Consider the following 21,296-nt stretch of genomic DNA (forward strand, 5'->3'; position numbering starts at 1 on the left):
CCACTAGCTACCAGTGGGCACAATTGAATGTGCTGGTTTTAACCTTTAAAGCCCTAAATGCTTCAGGACCAACCTATCTATCTGACCACATCTCCCGATACGAGACTACCCAATCCCTACGATCAGCTGGAGAGGCCCTACTCTCAGTGCCAACCCCATCTCAGGTGCGGTTGGTGGAAACTCCTTGGCTCTGGAACTCCCTTCCAAAGGACATCAGAATGGCTCTCTTCCTGTTATCCTTCAAAAAATAAATAAAAACATTTCTTTTGGGGAAGACAATGGCTAAGTTGGGTTAATTGCAATGGACATGGAATATGGCAATGGGAAAGTTGCAGTTTTAATTTTAATCATATAAGTTTTAATAATTGTCCTATCCTGTATTAATGTTTTTAGATTAGCTGGATAATTTTTTATAAGAATTTATTGATTTGTATTTTGACTATGATGTGGTGTATGTCGAATGGCATTGAATGGTTGCCATATGTTAGCCGCTCCGAGTCCCTCAATGAGAGAGAGAGAGAGCAGGATATAAAGCAAAGTTAAAAAATATATAAATAAATATATCAATGAGATTGGCATAGCAATATACAATTTAGCAACCAATTCAATGCTCTGCAATGGTCTGAATTCACAATTGGATTTAGGTTACAATGTTGAACATGGAATTTTCTGGAGACATTAAAAGAATTTTTTTTGAGCTGGGCCAAAAATGACAAAATCAATTTTAACAGAAAGGAATGTATGGTGCTATAACTTAGGCAATAAAAATTGAATCCATAGACCACAAACTTAACATGAGTCAACAGTTTGATGCAGAAGCTAGAGGGAAAAAAGCCAATGCAATTCTAGGCTGCATCAATAGTAGAGTGTCTATGAGGGAAGTCATACTGCCACTCTTTTTTGCTTTAGTAAGACCTCACCTGGAATACTGTGTCCAGTTTTGGACACCACAATTCAAGGACATTGTCAAGCTAGAACATGTCAAACACAGGCAATCAAAATGATCAAAGGTTTGGAAGCCAAGTCCTATGGAGAGTGGCTGAGGGAGCTGGGTAGTGTGTTTAGCTTAAAAGAGAAGATTGATAAGGGACATGATAGCCATGTTCAAATATTTCTAGAGACTAGGAAATGGAGCAATAGATTCAAATTGCAGAAAGAATGATTCCACCTAAACACTGGGAATAATTTCTTGTTGATAAGAGCTGTTCAACAGTAGAACCCACTGCCTTGAAGTATGGAGGAAGCTCCTTCTTTGGAGGCTTTTAAGCAGAGACAGATGGTCGGGGGTGCTTTGATCATGTGTTCTTACATGGCAGAAGATTGGATTGGATGGTCTTTGTGGTCTCTTCTAATTCTATGATTCTATACTTGTAATATTGCATCATCCTTGTAAAATATTTATCTCCCTCACAAACACAATTTTGATGCATGAACAAAGCATTTGCAACTGATAACTTTGATAACATTTCAGCTGGAACTGGTTCATATTGGCGGATTGCAATAAGTTATATGTCACCAGGATGGAATGTGGGTGCAATTTGTTTTCTTTTTGTGAAAGATGTGGTAAGGAATGTTGTATATGCTATATGAGCTTGCATGTACAACATAAGAGGTGGAACTACTTAACTGAATCACAAAATCACAATGAACACACTTTCTTGTGTGTGATATATCATCTCATTCAAGCATTTAGTCACAAGCAGTTGCTCCCTTTATTCCTGTTATTACCATGGAAACAGGAAGCTATATCCTTAGGGAAAAATCTGTGGGAACCTGAAATGTCAATCAGCAGGCTGGCTAACATTCAACTAGGAATGATAAGTCTATTGCGATGCCCTTCTCAAAACTTACTAATACAAGTTCTAGATTGCAGATATTATTTTGGAAGCAAGTACCTCCAAGGAATATATCAGTGACTTGAAATGATTACTGATGAAAGTTAAGGAAGAAAGAAAAAACAAAATAGAGATAGAATTGAACATTAAGAAAACAAAAATAATGGCCATTGATGATTTACATAAATTTAAACTGAGTAACAAAGACAATGAAACAGTTAAAAGATTTCTTATATTTAGACCTGTCATTAACCAAGATGGAGAGCATAGTCAAAAAATAAGAAAAGCAAGACTTGAAAAGTCATCAATTAAGGATGTTTTGTGCAGAAAACAAAATTATTTCTGAAGAAATATCATACTATTTTCTGTCCAGAAAATGCCTTGCAAATTTTGTGCAGAGCAAGTCTCATCTATGAAGATCCTCATTAGCCAAGATCTTCCTGTCATAGATTCCTAATGCCAAAAGTATTTTTAATCATATTCTGAATATTTTCTAAATACCATATATACTTGAATATAAACTGACCTGAATATAAGCCAAGGCACCTAATTTTACCAGAAAAATTGGGAAAACGTATTGACTCGTATAAGCCGGGGGTGGGAAATGCAGCAGCTACTGGCAAATTTCAAAATAACACATTAGATACCAATAAAATTACATTAATTGAAACATCAGTAGGTTAAATGTTTTTGAATATTTACATAAAACTATAATTTAAGATAGGGCTATCTAACTCTGATTAAATAATTGTTCCAACCTTCTTCTATGTAAATGTGTTTATGTATCCTTTTAATAATCACCATAGTTTATTTTAATTATACACTTTGGGGGAAATGCTATGTGTATATGAATAAGGAAAAGTGGGAAAGACTGGTGCTGAGACAGGAGAAGAGAAAGGTGCACACTGTGTGAAAGAGGAGGAGAGGAAGGGGAGCTGAGTTGCTATGCAGAGAGGTGAGGGTCTTGGAGGAAGGTGTAGGGCTGAAAGAAGTCCTTCTTACAGCCCCACATCTCCCCACCCGAGTATATGCCGAGGAGGGCTTTTTCAGCCTAAAAAGGGGGCTGAAAACTAGGCTTATAGTCAAGTATGTACAGTATTCTTAGTGCTCTTCTTTTACACTACTGCAGTGCTACAAATCTGAAGTAAAGGAAAATTTCCTTGGGAGGGGCAGTGCTATTTTTGCATCTCTGCAGCTACATACCTGAATATGCTTGCTAAGAGTATCAGTAGCTGTGATTCTAAATTGTGTCCTGATATATACTAACAGTAATTACGACTCTTGAGTCGTTCTTATTTAGCTAAACCAGCACCACTTGTGGACAAGAGGAAAATTGGAGGTTGTCTCAAGATTTGCACATGGGGAACAGAAGGAGGGAAAAAAAACCTCAGGGAGAACTTTGCACCAAATAGTCCACAACGGACTCAGTATACTCGGCTGGTGTTTATGTATGTAGGAAGGTCCTAAATTGGAAACTGGGTGGAAGAGGGAAAAGATTTGAGTAAGTAGCATTCTGAGCACAACCTATTCTATGCTGGATATGTTGTTAAAGATCTCACTTGTAGCATTTAACAGCACAATGAAGAAATGTATTTCTTGAGTACATCCACAATACTTAAGCAGGATTTCCAAGTAGTCTTGATTGAATTAATGTGCTGCTTATACAGTTGAGGTCAAGTTTTAAAGGACTGTTAACACTTTTTGGGAACTCCCTTTTTGACTGCAGCCTGATTCACAAATAGAGATGAATAATCTTCCCGGAATGCTTCCCCAAGTACTTCCTGTCCTTCTCCATAAAAGGATGATAAATATAGGGTGCTCCTATCATGTAGTAGTTGCCAACTATCAGGCACACGCCCTTGGATGGAATGATATAGTTTAGTTAGAACATGAATGGCATGATCCAGGTATTTTGAAACCAGTTGGTTTCAACAAAAGAATGAAGCAAATGTTTACTCTATACCATTGTAATAATCAGTAAGAAATTAACACTACTTAACATAATTTTGAACCATACCTCGATTTGTTTACTCCTATTGGATCTACATCCAAGGAGGAAGAAATCTAGCCAGCTAACCTCAAGATCATATGGGTGAGGAAACATCTCATAATCAAAGCAGTACTAATTATATGTTAATTACAAAAACTGTAAGACAATTACAGAATTGTAAGACTACAAATATTGAACCTAGTTTTAAAAATAAATATAGAAATTCTGTATCCAAAGTCACTGTGCATACAAAGGTAATGGTTCAAAACAGCAATGACAGATACACTTCGTCACTTTTCATCTCTTGATTTTTAAACATCTGTAGTCTGATGAAGTAGCCAGTAGAGTTTTGAAAGTTTGCATGATGTATTTTGTGCTTTTCCATTGGCCAATAAAAACATTGATCTTTTGTGATTTTTTTTGTATTTTGCTGCAAGGCCAACACAGATATTCTTGATTATGACTACGCAGGCTTCTGAAGAACAGGCTGCAATTTAGTTAGAGGTCAGTTCACCAACTTGTTTTGATTCATCATTAATCAAAGACTGGTTCCCTTGGTAGACATCCTCCCTACAATAATGTTGTTTTCAGTATGCAGCAATTCTGAAAAAAACCCTCACCTAATATGTGTTTTTACTCTTGAGAGGAACTTCTTTCCAATAGTTTCCATACTGAGTTTACATTTTTCCTTATAATGTATTGTCGAAGGCTTTCATGGCTGGAATCACTAGGTTCTTGTAGGTTTTTCCGGGCTATAGGGCCATGTTCTAGAGGCATTTCTCCTGACGTTTCACCTGCATCTATGGCAAGCATCCTCAGAGGTAGCGAGGTCTGTTGGAATTAGGACAATGGGTTTATATATCTGTTGAATGGCTGGGATGGGGCAAAGAGCTCTCTGCTGAAGCTAGGTGTGAATGTTTCAGCTGACCACCTTCATTAGCATTTGAAGGCCTGGCTGAGCCTGGGAAAATGTTCTGTTGAAAGGTGTTAAGATGTGCCTGGTTGTTTCCTCTCTGCTGTTTTGCTGTTGTGATTTTAGAGTTTTTTTAATACTGGTAACCAGATTTTGTTCATTTTCATGGTCTCCTCCTTTCTGTTGAAATTGTCCACATGCTTGTGGATTTCAATGGCTACTCTGTGTAGTCTGACATGGTGGTTGTTGGAGTGGTCCAACATTTCTGTGTTCTCAAATAATATGCTGTGTCCAGGCTGGTTCATCAGGTGCTCTGCTATGGCTGACTTCTCTGGTTGAAGTAGTCTGCAGTGCCTTTCATGCTCCTTGATTCGTGTTTGGGCGCTGCGTTTGGTGGTCCCTATGTAGACTTGTCCACAGCTGCATGGTATACGGTAGACTCCTGCAGAGGTGAGAGGATCCCTCTTGTCCTTTGCTGAACGTAGCATTTGTTGGATTTTCTTGGTGGGTTTGTAGATTGTTTGTATGTTATGTTTCCTCATCAGCTTCCCTATGCGGTCAGTGGTTCCCTTGATGTATGGCAGGAACACTTTTCCTCTGGGTGGATCTTCATCTTTACTTTCGTGGCTTGTTCTTGGTCTTGCAGCTCTTCTGATGTCTGAGGTGGAGTATCCATTGGCCTGGAGAGCCCAATTGAGGTGGTTCAGTTCATCTTGGAGGAGGTGGGGTTCACAGATTCTTTTTGCACGGTCAGCCAAGGCTTTGATGGTGCTTCTTTTTTGACTTGGGTGATGGTTGGAGTTTTTATGTAGATATCTATCTGTGTGCGTGGGTTTTCTGTAGACGGTGTGACCCAATTGTTGATCTGGTTTGCGGATGACTAGGACATCTAGAAAAGGCAGTCTTCCTTCATTTTCTTTTTCCATTGTGAATTGGATTTTTGGGTGGATGCTGTTAAGATGGTCAGGAACCTGTTGAGTTCTTCTTCTCCATGGCTCCAAATGGTGAAGGTGTCATCCACATATCTGAACCATATTGTGGGCTTTTTGGTTGCTGTCTTCAGGGCTTGTTTTTCAAAATGTTCCATGTAGAAGTTAGCTATGACCGGACTGAGAGGGCTCCCCATAGCTACTCCATCTTTCTGTTCGTAGAATTCATTGTCCCACTGAAAGTAACTGGTGGTGAGGCAATGGTGAAACAGAGCCATGATGTCTTCTGGGAACCTCTGGTTGATGAGTGCCATGGTGTCTGCTACCGGGACCATGGTAAATAGAGATACCACATAGAAGCTGATCAGTTTGTCATTGGTATTTAGCTTGAGATTGCTGATTTTTTCTGTGAAGTGGGCTGAGTCCTTGATGTAGTGTGTAGTGAGCCCAATATGGCTTTGTAACTGTGCAGCAAGAAATTTTGCTAGGTCGTATGTGGGGGATCTAATGGCACTCACGATGGGTCTGAGTGGGGTGGAGTCCTTATGGATTTTTGGGAGTCCATAAAGCCTGGGTGGAAGGGCTTCCGATTTACATAGCTGTTGTCGTATGTCGTTGATTGAGGAGTTCTTAATCAGAGTATTGGTTTTCCTGGTTATTTTGGAAGTTGGGTCTTGCTTGAGTTTTTTGTATATAGTAGGGTCCAGGAGTTTTCTGATCTTCTCCTTGTATTGTTCTGTATGCATGATTACTGTGGCATTCCCCTTGTCTGCTGGCATAATGAGGATATCAGGATCTGAATTGAGCTCTCTGATGGCATGTGTTTCCTTCCTTGTAATATTACTGGAGAGAAGTTTTGCCTTTTTCAGGATCCTTGCTGCTTCCGCTCGTACTTCTTCTGTTTCTTCCTCTGGGAGGCGATAAATTGCTGATTCAACATTGGCAATGATGTTTTCTACTGGGATCCTGGTGGCGGTTACAGGAAAGTTTCCTCCTTTCACTAGTATGGATACTTGGTCTTCAGAGAGTTGTCTGTCTGTCAGGTTGTCTGTCTGTCAGGTTGATGATGGTCCGTGATGTATCCAGTTCTGGTTTCGGCTGTTGCTTTTGGCATTTGTGGAATTTTTGTTTTTGTCTGTTGGTGTGGACAGCCATGTTTTTCTCCATTTTTCCTTATAGTTTCTTATATCTATATTAATACTCTGAATGCATGGATATCACAACTTCTAGATTGTGATTCAGGAAAGTAGAATCTGCTAATGTTCGGCCCCTCTCAAAAATACCTTGATTTTTGTTCCTATACAAGTAGCAGTGTTTCTGAAGCAGACTACTTCATACATGAAAACCTGTCAGAGTAAAGCAAATGGAATGCTCTGGAGGTATAATATACATGTGAATATTTCCCCAGCACTCACATTCAGAGCAGTTGTATATGAATTATCAGAATTCCTCACTGAGAATATATATACAGCAAACGAAAAAGAAAAGTGGGAAAACAGATAAGCTTTCCTCCCCAGCTCTCCCCAGCATGTTAAACAAAGCATAGATGTATAAGCTTAGTCACCGAATAGAAGAACAACTTTATTTTTATACCCCACCTCCATCTCCCCGAAGGGACTTGGGGCAGCTTACATGGGGCCAAGCCCAAACAAATACAGTTAAAAACATTGCAGATAAAATATTAAAATAACATAAAACAACATTATAACCACAGAAAAACAAACATCATAAGCAGCATCCAGAAGTACTTCAAGACTCATTAGGGGCGAGGAGGGGGGCGATGGCGTGCGAACAGGTTAGAATGTAGGCTGGTCAATGAGGTATATAGAGCATATAGCAACATAGGAATAGAGCAATTGTAATAGGGTCATTTTAACTTTAAAAGTGCGGTAATCAAATACAGGAACTTGATTTAGGCCATGGTTGGGGACAACCTGTCCAGGGAAGATGATGAAAAATAATCCTTAGATGCATTTTAGAAGCTTTCAAGTGCTCCGTGTATATTGCTCATTTTGAATGTGTACTGAAACATTCTGCTCTTTTTTGTGGTGTAAGACTCCCCCCTTCTTTTTTTTTCTTGTGCCATTTCTGCTTTTAGTACCATGTTTTCTGTTTAAAAAGTAATACCCAGTACCACATCTACTTAGTTATCCAATGCAAATTTATGCGAGGAAGTAATGGATCTGCAGCAATGTCAAGGAATACCATTCTCATATGTTCAGATACACTGCTGCTCTAGATGTTTCAGTGGAAGAAAAGAGATCCATGCCACAATGAGATATGAGATTATATAGAAGAACAAAGTACAAATACAAAAGGGCATGAGGGCACCCTTGCTATGATGGATAGCATATTATTCTGTAGCTATATCTTTTAACTCTTTCACAGAGTCGTTTATTTGATGGTCAGACTGGGCAGCATCTCTGGCAGCATGATTTCATTGCTATGGAATTGCAGCAGTGATGCTATGGCACTTTGCGTGGGTGGATGTTGCTGTGGAAACTACAGAGTTGAAGCTTTGGCAGTGTGAGGGGGTGGCTGCAGTAGTGATGAGAGAAGTTACTATTGTAGCAGCACACAATGACTTTGTGGAAATCCTGCAGTATTTTATGAGGCACACTGCAAAAGAATTGTGAAACTAATAATATTAAATGCAGTAAGAATATATGACACTAATGTATTTCTGGTCAGAATATTTAAAATCTATTAATATGTAATAATATAATTGAAAGAAAACGATCCTATATTTACAACACTTAACAAAAACACTCCAAAAAGTTTCTTTTCAAGTATCATTTGTCTGATGCATGTCTGATTGACTGCTAAGCTGTTGTTTGAGAATTTTCTGTGGAAGCAAAGTATATTTTTTGCAAAACCCACTGCTCACATGTTAACAAAATGACAGAGGATGACATAAAAGTGACAAACTAGTGCCCTGAGGATTGAGGAGACTGCTGCAACAGGTGTCTTGGTCTCAAACCGTACAGGGTTTTAAAGGTAAAAAGTATACTTAGCATTGATCATGCAACTGAACTGGCATGGAATAACTCATTACAAATGAGATATTGCTAAACTACCCAGAACCTGGTAATGATGTAGCTTCAGATTAAAATTATCAGAATTTATATAAATTAACAGCAGCAATGCCACAATAATGAAGTGGATTAATGGACAGAACAGAGGGAAATTCTGACTTGATAAACAACAGCAGGGATCAGCTGTATACTTGGGAAAAGACAGGTAAGTTATACCTTTATAGGAGCAAGTAAGCAGGATGGGATGACTTTACATTGGTTAAGAAAATGGAATGGCTGAAGAAGAGTTTCAGATAACGATTACAGCAGTCAGGTACATCAGTAAAGAAGAAAATGGTCCAAAATGTAGCCAAAATGATGATAATCATATACAGGTTGGTGATATTAGCAAACTTTGGGGTCATCATATCATCACAGATGACCCTTCGTGGCCGAGTACTATTGTCTTCCAGAAGTAGAGTCTTGGCGATGGGTCTGTAAGTGACTGTAGATCTTATTCTGGATCTGCTATTTGCACTATCCCATGCCCAGCTCTTTTATAGTTGGCCACGTCCATTTGTAACCCTGGCAATTGGTTTTGTTGAACCTCTACTGATAGAGCTACAATGAAATGGGTTTTTGATATTTTATCTTTAGTGTGTTTTAGTAGATTTTTTTGTATTTAATGATGCTTTACTTGTTTATTTGTCTGTTAAGTTTAATTAGATTGTGTTATATTGTCGAATGTGTTTGTCTTGATGAGAGCATTACGATTCATAGTGTCAAAGACCCTTGCAAGGTTGATGAATGCCATGTAAAGGGGTTGATTTTGTTCCCTAAATTTTTCTTGGAGTTGTAATGCAGTGAAGATCATATCCACTGTTCCTCTGGAAAGGCGGAAATCATTCTGAGATTCAAGGAGAATGTCTTCTGAAATAGGTAATATAATAATAATAATAATAATCATCATCATCATCATCATCATCATCATCATCTTTATTTATAACCCGTCACCATCTCCCCAGAGGGGACTCGGGGCGGCTAACATGAGGCCAAGCCCAAAACAATACAACATGATGAAACACAAAAATAACAAAAATACATAATTAAAAAATCTGAAATAACAAATAAAATCAACAATATAAAATAGCATAATAAAATCAGACACAGAGGGTGGGCCAAATGTATGAGGTAAAATGTTAAAAGTTAAAACCCTGGGTGAGATAGGGGTAAAAAGTGCATTTATAAGAAAGGAGCCCGACAGGAAGGAGCAATAGGATTTGGCCTTTATAGGGGAAAGTGCTTTATTCTGAGGGCAGCTGTAGGTGAAACAACCAGATGGGTTGAGTAGTCAAGAAAGCGGTTTGTGAGGATTCCTGTGAGGATTTTCCCTGCTGAGCTTAAAAGGGAGATAGCTCAATAGTTTCCAGTCTGTCCATTCTTTCTTTTTGAAAAGGGCAATGGTAATGGCATCCCTGAAGTCTGCTGGGATCTTATCAGTCACCTACACTTTTCCAATAAGCTTGTGGAATTGTTGTGTCAGCTCGGGCCTGCCTTCTTTAAATATTTTGACAGGGATCCCATCAGGTCAACAGGTTTTCAAAGAATCATAGAGTTGGAAGAGACCTCGTGGGTCATCCAGTCCAAATGTAAAAACAGAAAGGCTAGAAGTGGATTCCCTGGCATTCAACCCATTATATTCTGTGCTGACTCAAGACCTGCTCCTCTCAAGCTGAAGCAAACATCCATAAGACTGTCACATGTTAGAAGGAGGAATGCAAAGGAGCAACACAACATAAAAGTTACTCTGTGAAAAGAAGCCCCCACTATGATCCACGTTATGTGCATTTCCCCTGAGTCCCCTTTGGGGTGAGAAGGGCGGGGGGTATAAATACTGTAAATAAATAAATTAAATTAAATAAAGCATTCAGTGTTTAAACTCTTCTGTAACTTTTTGTAAGTCTTGAACCTATAATTTAAGGAACATTATATTCTGGGCATATATTGAATATTTGGGTTACAAATTTGCCCTACTTTTTCTTTCCTTCTGGCACGGGCTCTTTTGCCAGCAAAGAATGACATGAGAGGTGGGTTTTCTTTGCATAGGAGATAACCAATGAAGAAAGTTAACATTTGTTGGATGTCTGCCTACAGCTGTTAAGGAAAAGGAAGTGTGTCATAGGTGTCAATTTCATAGTTAAATACATCTAAGCCAGAGGGATGTTATCTTGCAGGATCTCCTTTTTTTAAAAAAACCTAAGAGTACCCCAGGTTTGCTCTCCCCCAATCCAGACAGAAGTGGAACTGAAAGTACACAGAGCCTGAGAATTTGTTTTGAGCACTAGAGAACCAGCATGGTGTAGTCCTTTGAGTTTTGGTCAATGACTCTGGATACTAGGGATTGAATCCCTGTTTGGCCATGGAAACCCACTAGGTTACTTTCAGCAAGTCACAGCCTCAGAAAGCGAAGTCTCTCTAAACAAACCTTACCAAGAAAATCCTATGGTAGATTGCCTTAGGATCACCAAAAGTCAGAAAAAATCTGATGGCACCCAGCCACAACAACAATTACTATACGCGCAGGCCACACTCAGATATCACTGAAGTTAGTCAAATTGCGATGTTTGGTACATTTCTGGCCTGAATCATTGCCTAGATAGCTGTACAGAAAAATAATATTTTGTTTACTGTATTGAATTGTAGCTTTCTCCCACATAGAAAACAATACATACAAATGAGGGTTATCCGGAAAGTAAGGTTACAAGTCACATAGTTCTCACGGGGAATTTTCTTAGGGGAAGTTGGTATCATTGCCATGTAACAGGAAGCCAACGGAAGCAAACGAGCAGTGCCAGTCATCAGTAGCTCATCGGCTGGCGTTGTGGTGAAGGTTAGAGATGAACCTCCTCATTCCGTTTCCCTCCAAGTGCCAAGTTCGTGCTGTAATACACTACCTAAATGCTAAGGGTATGGATGCCACTGCGATTCATTGCCAAACTGTTTCCATTTATGAAGAACGTAATGTCAAGACAGCATGTAACAAAATGGGTATGGAATATATTGTGAGACTATGAAGAAACTTCACAGAGTCATCCAAAACAAACACAGTGGGATGCTGATGGCAGGAGTCTGTCTCCTTCATGACAATGCACATCTGCACACCGCTCATGCAACACAAGAGTTGTTAACTTCATTTGGTTAGGATGTTTTAAGCCACCCTTCTCACAGCCCCAATCTTGCACCCAGTGACTATCATCTGTTAAATAAATTGAAGGAACATCTTGGTGGATGACGACAAGGTGAAAACAGAAGTGACAAACTGGCTGAAAAAGGCAGAGGGAAACTTCTATGACACAGGCATCAAAAACTTGTCCCATGGTTGACAAAATGTATTGAACTGAATGGTGATTATGGGGGAAAATAAAGTAATACCTATGCTACAATCCATGTAAGTTTTATTAAAATATATTCATTTTTTTTAAAATCTTGTAATCTGACTTTTCGGATAACCCTCATATAGGGCCACTTTAAGTTGGAAGTGACCAGAAGCCACGAAACCAACCAGAACTGTATTGTACCAGAACAGACTTCACATTTCATCTTCATATACAAATCCATTCCAGATTACCCCCAAACTCTCTTCAACAATATAATATAGTGGTCGGGGATGGGGGAGGGGAGGATGTAGCCCATTTGTTGATGCTGTTCTTTCCAGATTGCCAGAAATCTTTATTTTCTTACTCTTCAGTGGTTCCCAACCTTTTTTTGACCAGGGACCACTCTCCATATTAGTATCAAAAGGTTATGAATCAGTTTTTGGTCAACTTTAGATTTGGTTTGTTTGGGGTGCTGATTCAGAAAACTGCATTGGCTACACCACATCAGCTCTAGTTTCTGATACAAAACATATCCAGTAGTTGTCATCTGCTTGCCCACAGAAAACCATATTTAATAATCTCGAGCTGATGTGGTCTATCCAATGCATTTTCTGAATCAGCACCCAAAATAACCCCAGGAACAGGCCTAAAAACAAAGACACCAAGAAAAATAATTGGACTGTGTTATTATCTGTGGATTTTGTTAACATTCCTGTTTTTTTTAAAAAAGAGGGGGCTGAAGTTGAAAAAAATACAAAAAGCAGAGTGTGAGACCTAAGAAACTGTCCCTTATGGCTTTAATAACAACTGGGGGACTAAAGAGGGTCTTACAAAGGGCTGCTTGCCCATTACATCTGATATGTGGCAATGGGAGCTAACAACAACAACTTTGGGGGACTTCTCTTACTCCCTCACACGTGTAACTGGGTGAGTTTTCTCCGCCCTGGCCTGGGAAGCCTCTGAAGGCTGAGGAAGTGCTGGCAAGTGCAACAGCCTTCTTTCCTCTCTCCCTCTCCTTCACTCTCTCGCTCCCTCACGCATATCGCCAGGTGAGTTTTCTCCATCCTGGTCTGAGAAACCTAGGCTGAGAAAGCACTGGTAAGGGTGAGGGCAACGCGCTGGTGCTCCTTCCTTCCTTCCCTCTCTCCTCCAATGCACCCCTGGTGCCAATTTTCCCCACATCTCGCAGACCTTATTTTAGGTCTCGCGGCCCACAGGTTGGGAACCAATGCTCTATTTTCTTACTCCAATTCTTAACATGCCTCGAGTTCCATTACTTCAATGAATAATAAAAATTATGCTCCTGCAGGCCACCCAAATGACTACCGACATATTGCAATTTCCCATCACAGCCCTACCACACTTGGAATCGCAGAAAGCCTGGAAGAAAATAAGATTCAATTGCAAAGGCAGCCTCATAATCCAGGAAGCATTTGCCCATAGAGACAAAAGAACAAATTCATAGGTGTGCAATGATAAATACCTGTTTTCAATATTGTAGCTGTTGTAAATAAGATTTTTAAGTGCTGAATTCAAACAAATTCAATATTTCTTTTATACCACACACAGTTATTTCACAAATTTTATTAGGAATTTTAATATAATTTCATTTAATCACACATTTTGAAGCATAGAAATACCAAAGCAAATTGTGGAAAAAAACTGTACAGGCTGAATATCTCTTATCCGGAAATATCCAAAGAAATGGCTGAGATACTGACACCTTTGCTTTCCAGTGGTTCAAAGGAGTACGGCAGGGTTGCATACTTTCACCCTACCTATTCAATTTGTATGCAGAACACATTGTGCAATGTGAGGGGCTTGATGAATCCAAGGCTGGATTTAAAATTGCTGAAGAAATGTTAACAAGCTTAGATATGCAGATGATATCACTTTGATGGTCAAAAGCAAGGAGGAGTTGAGGAGCCTCATAACCAAGGTGAAAGAAGAAATTGTAAAAGCTGGGCTGCAGTTAAACATAAAAAAACAAGATTATGGCAACCAAACTGATTGAGAATTGGAAAAATAGAGGCAGTAACGGACTTTGTATTTCTAGGTGCAAAGATTACTGCAGATGCAGACTGCAGCCAGGAAATCAGAAGACGTTTACTTCTTGGGAGGAGAGCAATGACCAATCTCGATAAAATAGTGAAGAGTAGAGACATCACACTTGCAACAAAGATCCGCCTAGTCAAAGCCATGGTATTCCCTGTAGCAACCTATAGATGTGAGAGCTGGACCATAAGGAAGACTGAGCGAAGGAAGTTAGATGCTTTTGAACTGTGGTGTTGGAGGAAAATTTGGAGAGTGCCTTGGACTACAAGAAGATCAAACCAGGCCATACTCCAGGAAATAAAGCCTGGCTGCTCACTGGAGGGAAGGATATTAGAGGCCAAGATGAAGTACTTTGGCCACATAATGACAAGACAGGAAAGCTTAGAGAAGACAATGATGCTGGAAAAAGTGGAAGGAAAAAGGGAGAGGGGCAAGATGGCTGGATGGCATCCTTGATGTGACTGGCTTGACTTTGAGGGAGCTGGGGCTGGTGATAGCTGGGGATGGTGATGGCCAACTGGGAGCTCTGGCGTGGGCTGGTCCAGGTCACGAAAAGTCACAAGCAACTAAACAAATAAACAACAACACAGAAGTATTAAAAGATATTGTGCAAACTTTGTATCAAAGTTGTGTATGAAATACATGCAAGTTCCCTGTTGAGACTGTGGGGTTCTACCTTCAGGATAACTCATTTGATACATCCTTGTGGGCAGAGGCAGCCCGAGGTAATTTTCAATGGTAAGCAAACAGTATTTTGGTGCCCCCTCCCCCCAACCAATCACTGATATATATTTTCTGTTCGTCGTGGGAGTTCTGTGTGCCATATTTGGTTCAATTCCATCATTGGTGGAGTTCAGAATGCTCTTTGATTGTAGGTGAACTATACATCCCAGAAACTACAACTCACATATGTCAAGATCTATTTTTCCCTAAGAGCACCTCAAGAGTGCCCCTGGGCAAAATCAACTATACTCCAAATGCTTACTTTGCATAATGGGTTGAGCCGCCCCTGCTTGTGGGAGGCTTCTCTCATGTCCCCGCATGGGGAACTGGAGCTGATAGAGGGAGCTCATCCGCCTCTCCCCGGATTTGAACCTGTGACCTGTCGGTCTTCAGTCCTGCCAGCACAGGGGTTTAACCCACTGCGCCAATGGGGGCATCAAAACATCCGGACATCCCCTGGGCAACGTCCTTGCAGACAACCAATTCTCTCACACCAGAAGCGACTTGCAGTGTCTCAAGTCGCTTCTGACACGACAAAAAAATTGATACATGCAAATATTCCAAAATATGATTTAAAAAAATCCCAAATACTGGACATTTTGGTCCTAAGCACTTCTGATACTCAACCTGTACCTGATGGTGAAGACCTGAGGCAATTTTTCGTTACGGAATAGAACATTTTGATAAAACGAGAAAACAAAATAGTAAGGTGGGTGTAATTCTCAATGTTACAGGTCTGTGTGGTGGGAAGGGGGGAAGGGGTGCTCCCTGCCATCCTGAAACGTTTCTCAGGCGCCACCGGGAAGGAGGAGGAGCGAGGCCCCCTCGGAGACTCGAAGGGATCTGAGGCGCGCGGCGTTGGAGTCCCCGGGCGGCCTCCCTGTGACGACAGCAGCGCGCGCAGGGGAAGCTGGGCCGCGCCTCGGCAGCCCTACATCCGGGTCCCGCCCGTCCCAAACAGTCCCTTACGCAACCGTTCGCCGCTGGAGCCACCCGAGGCTGGCAGGGAGGCAGCGCGAGAGAGAAGTGCGCGCGCGCCTCTCCCCACAACCCTCCTCCCTCCCTTCCTCCTGTCTTCTAAAGCAGGCGGGAACCACAAGCGCGTTCTCGCCATTCCGACGCCTTCACTCGCCGGGCGGCGATGGCGATTGGCCGCCCGGGTCGGAAGGCGGGCCGAAGGGGCCGCTCTTTGGGCGACGATTGGCTCTGGAGGGTTGTGCCCCGCGATTGGTCGGGGGCTCGGTGCGGGGGGAGAAGCCATTGGTTGGAAAGTAGGTTAGTGGTGCGACGTTCAGCGGCAAGCCAGGCGGAAAGTAGGTCAGGTACAGGGGCTGCTGCTGTTGCTGCTTGCGCCGGGCGCCACTCCTTTCGCTACGCGGCGCAAGAGGAGGCAAGGCAGGAAGGAAGGAAGGAGGAGGGAGGGAGAGAGAGAGAGAGAGGGGGCGCCCAGCCGTGACCCCCGCGCCCTTCGAAACACGGTGAGGAAACGGGCGGCCCAAGGTGGGGAGGGGAGGCCACGGGGGAATCCCTGCTGTGCTGAAGCCGAGGCGAAGGGGATCCCTTTGGCTGCAGCTGAGGGGAAGGAGCGGTTGGAGCGGTTCCCCTTCGGAGGAAGCCCGGGGGGAATAGCTATTCTGTGTGTGTGTCTGTCAATGCGGTTGGCTCTGCTTCTGCGTAATATGCCCAAAAAGGGTGGGCGAGGGTCCTCACGGCACAAAATACACGCGTCCGGCTTGTAAGAGGCCGCTCAGCGTCTCCTTAACGCACTTCGACACCGCTTTAGCTGCTGTGCAATCCGGGGGGGGGGGGGGTAGCTTGCTCAAGACCTCGTAAAGCTACAACTCCCAGGTAGCCATCACATTGTGCAATGACAGTTAAAGGGGTGCCAGGATGCATTCATTCTACTGTGTAAATGCACCACATTCTACTGTATTTCTAAGGGTACGTCTACATTGTAGAATTGACACAGTTTGGTAGTATGGTTCAATGCTGTAGAACAGGCATGGGCAGCCTTCGTCCCTCGAGGTGTTTTGGACTCCAACTCCCACCATACCTAACAGCCTCAGGCCTCTTCCTTTTTCCTCTCAGCCACTTAAGAATGTTGGAATGTTGAGGCGGACCAATCAGAAACCATATGCAAATTAGTAAGTCAAGATAGCTCATGCATGGGGTGTTTTGGACTTCAGCTCCCACCATTCCTTACATCCTTGGGCCCTTTTCTTTTCCCCCTCAGCCGCTTAAGCTGTAAGGAATGGTGGGAGTTGAAGTCCAAAACACATGGTCGGCCCAAGTTTGCTCATGCCTGCTATAGAATCAAGACAGCTGCAGTTTTACAAAGTCTATTAGCATGCTTTGCTCAGGAGTGCTGGTGCCTCACCAAACTACAACTCCCAAGGGGCGCATGTCTGTATTTCCTGACATGTTATTTGTTACAGGGAAAGTATCAAAGAAAGAGCTTGTCCTGGGTGGCTGAGGAGAGATAAGGAAATGGACATTACCATAGTTTCCCTTCCTTGAGGGAGCTCAGTTTGTTTATAACAGGCCCTCCTTATCTACGGATACAGCACCCATAGATTAAACTATCCGCAGCTTGAAAAGACGTCTAAAAGCATTAATTTTGCCATTTTATGCAAAGAGAACTGGTTTTACTACTCCATTGTATATAATGGGACTTGAGCGTCCATAGATTTTTGTATGTATGGAGGGCCTGGGACCAAACATCATCCAAGGACACACTGTAGAGTATGGTCTCTTTAGGTTGTGTACTGTTATGTTGTGTTTTGAGGCCTTGGCCTTTGTAAGCTGCATTGAGTCCTTCGGGAGTTGCTAGCGGGGTACAAATAAAGTTAATAAATAATAATAAAAAGCCACATGATTCCAATGCCAGTTCTGTAGGGTTTCTTTCTTTTTGATTTGGAAGACATTCCTGCCCAGCATGCTACAGGATGGAGGATGGAGTTCGCATTCTAACTCCATAGTTGGCTTTTCGTTTTAATTATTATTTTGGAAACAATGTTCCTGGCCGTTCGGCATCTACTAATGCCACACTTGGCTGACCTTTTTGCTTTTAAACTTCAGCATAGACAGTGGAATACATATTTTGAATTCATTTTGAAACAAACTTATAGAAAACTAGGAAGATGCTCAGAGAGACAAAAAATAATAAAACTCACATAACTGATATTAAGCTTTGAAAGAGACAACATTGAATAAACAGGCTCAGCTCTCCAGCTCTCAAAGGGAATGAAACCTGTTTACTGGGAACTAAGTCCTGTTTAACTTCCTAGCAATTGTAAACAAAGTATCGTGTGTACTTCCAAATACATTCTTATCTGCTTTAGGGTTATGAGCAAGGGAACTCATTCTATATTGGTATACTCCAAAAATTATCTCTGTGGCTTATAAATATGAGTTGGATGTTTTAATTGAAGAATTCTTTTTGTGTGTGTTATTCTGCCTCCAAGTGAAAGAGTGTCCATCAAGCATATCACACTTTTATAAAAGCCTTGCCACAGTTGTCCTTATTTTGACCATTACCCTATCACTCTTTTCATACAGCTTCACTATCCCTCTTTCTAGCTGATGATTATAACTTCATGGTGAAAATCCATTACTGAGACTGCTTATGAGGTGGAGATGGTATTTTGATATGAGTTATTCTTTTGGTTGACTACTGGGTGAACCAAGATTATTGGGCATATGAGAGGAAGCATTGATTTTTGGAACAGGCTTGAGTCTTACTTCAAGAGGGAACCACTAGCTGCCAGTCTGCTTCCGAGCACAATTCAAAGCGCTGGCTTTAGCCTATAGAGCCCTAAACATTTCCGGCCCGGTCTACCTGGCTGAACCTTCCCCTATGAACCAGTTCAGAGTTTATGATCATCTGGGGAGGCACTGCTCTAGATCCCACCTTCCTTGCAAGTGCGATTGGTATGGACAAAAGATAGGGCCTTCTCAGTGGTGGCCCCTTGGTTGTGGAACTCCCTCCCTAGCAACATTAGATTAACCCCCTCCCTCCTAGCCTTCAGGAGGAAAGTCGAAACCTGGTTCTGGGAGCAGGATTTAAAAAAATAGGACAGTGCAGTGGAATTACAGTGTTCCCTCACTGTCTTGCAGTTTGCCTTATGCGGACTCGCTGTTTTGCCGTTTAAAAAAAATGTATTTTTAGGTAGGTAGGGTAAAGGTTTTCCCTTGACATTAACTCCAGTTGTGTCCGACTCTGGGGTGTGGTGCTCATCTCCATTTCTAAGCCGAAGAGCCAGCATTGTCCTTAGACACCTCCAAGGTTATGTGGCTGGCATGACAGCATGGAGTGCCGTTACCTTCCCGCCAGAGCAGTACCTATTGATCTACTCACATTTGCATGTTTTCAAACTGCTAGGTTGGTAGAAGCTGGGGCTGATAGTGGAAGCTTACGCTGCTCCCGGGTTTGAACCTGTGACCTTTTGGTCAACAAGTTTCGCAGCCCAGTGATTTAACCCACTGCACCACCGGGGGCTCCAATGTATTTTTAATAAATACTAATTTATTGGAGCCGGTGAGCCACTACCTTTGACAAGCCCTCCGTGGCTGCCTTTTCTCTCCTCTGTTCCAGGGCCGGCTTCCCCACCTTGCCTCGGCTGCCCTGGGCCTCAGTGGCCTCCCCAGGGCTCCAGAAGCCAACCCTGGCTAATCCAGGGGCGGGGTGGAGCCTGCCGCTTGGCCAGCCATACAAGCGGTGGGAAACTTCCTGCTGTGCAGGGGGCTTCTGGCAAGAAGAAGCCCTCTGCAAGTAACATGGCCAGCGGGAAGGCGCCCACCGCTGCAACAGCCCTTGCCCGATAAAGTCGGGCGAGGCATTTCTGATTTTAAAATGACAAAATGTATAAACATATATTAAAAATATTAATTCTAACACTAAAAGAATATTATACATCATTAAAAATTATGATGTACAGTAATTAGGATTGTAAATACTCTGTGTGTGTGTGTGTGTATGTCCCTACTTCGCGATTTTTCACTTACTGCAGGTGGTCCTGGAATGTAACCCCTGCGATAAGTGAGGGAACACTGTATGTACAATTGATCATGGAATGGCCTTAGACCTTGAACTCTGGGTGGCATGTCTCTAATCTTGAATGTATTTTAATTATACTTATGTTATAATTCTAACCCAAATTATTTTAGATGAATTTTGTATGTCTTAAGGCACTGTCTAGGTGCCATGTGTAAGCCATCTTGAGTCTCCCTCGAGTAGAGAAAGGGGGTGGTAAATAAGATAAATAAATAGATAAATACCCCCCCCCCTTTAAAAAGTGAGGTTCTTGAAGATAAATCCCATCAGCTTGTTTTGTGACATTCCGTTTGCCCTGGAATAGAGAAATTGCATTTGCCAACAGTGAGGACCATGTGGAGATTGAGAATAACTTCCTAGTATGATCAGATAAACATAGATAAGATACTTGGCGCTGAAGTATGGTTGGAACCCATTGAGTAGTTCTGCTTAATGCATTGTAACTTATTAAGGTTGTAGGCCTAAACCCAGTTGCCAGTCCCACCTACACTAAACCTTTTTAACTAATGAGATTTACATAAGTGTTAACTTTCAGTTCAGCAGCTGATTAAGTAAGTTTTCTTTAGTTTGGACTAATGATTGGATTTAAGCCATAGTCTTAATTGAACTTGCTCAGATATAAAGTCAGTTAAATCTCAGTGACAATTACATGAAAATAAGCATGAATATAACTGTAGAATTTCTTAGAAATAAGAGTCTTTCTGGGTTTTATGAACAAGCAAACAAATGCTATTACACCCCATATATCATCTTTAAAATGATATCCTGAGTTCATATTAGGGAGCTAGTTTATTACAGTTCCTTGCCAGAAGAATAGCCATACTGATGATCAACTATATATATTCATTTCTTTTGTAAACAACACTAGATTATAGCTTTGCATCATGGGATGCATACATTTAACAGTTTAGACCTGTACATACTTCTAAACTGTATTGAATTTGGAGGGACTCTGCATTCTCAGTACAAGCGCACACAGCTGTGCTGTTCAAATTCTAGTTAAGATTTTTAAGAGGCAGAGCAGCGTGGTGAGAGTTGACTAAATGCTTGAAGCTTTTTAAATATAAAAGAGCAAACTAGTGATGGTTCACTGTTCTAGTGTTGTGGTAGAATAGTAGGGAACACATGACTGCCAAATGCCTATATTTACAAAAAAAAAATAGGTTCCATAAATAGCATGAATACAGGGCAGGAAGCATTGTGTCCCATCACTTATGCCACAGGCACCATCCAGTAAGTGCCTGCTGAACTCATGCAACTACATCCTAAATAGCTCTCACAATAGCAAAGGACACTGCCATCAAATCTTGAGAATAATGACCAGATATGTATGTGAACACATTTAATATGTAGAAAACAATCAGGATTGGGTAGAAGGAAGATTCATAGTTGTTGAGTTGGAGTGGC

At 41.6% G+C, this 21,296-nt stretch overlaps 1 protein-coding gene across 2 annotated transcripts in view; it reads left to right on the plus strand.

Annotated features, from left to right (window-relative positions):
- Window positions 1-16,104: 16,104 nt before the first annotated feature.
- Window positions 16,105-21,296, plus strand: part of BMAL1 (basic helix-loop-helix ARNT like 1) — a 72,770-nt gene continuing 67,578 nt past the window's right edge. For both annotated transcript variants that reach the window (XM_060766764.2, XM_060766757.2), the window contains exon 1: window positions 16,105-16,314. The gene's annotated coding sequence lies outside the window, so the exon portion shown is untranslated. The remainder of the gene's footprint in view (window positions 16,315-21,296) is intronic.

Source organism: Anolis sagrei, chromosome 1, assembly GCF_037176765.1.
Source record: "Anolis sagrei isolate rAnoSag1 chromosome 1, rAnoSag1.mat, whole genome shotgun sequence".
Classification (NCBI taxonomy): domain Eukaryota; kingdom Metazoa; phylum Chordata; class Lepidosauria; order Squamata; family Dactyloidae; genus Anolis; species Anolis sagrei.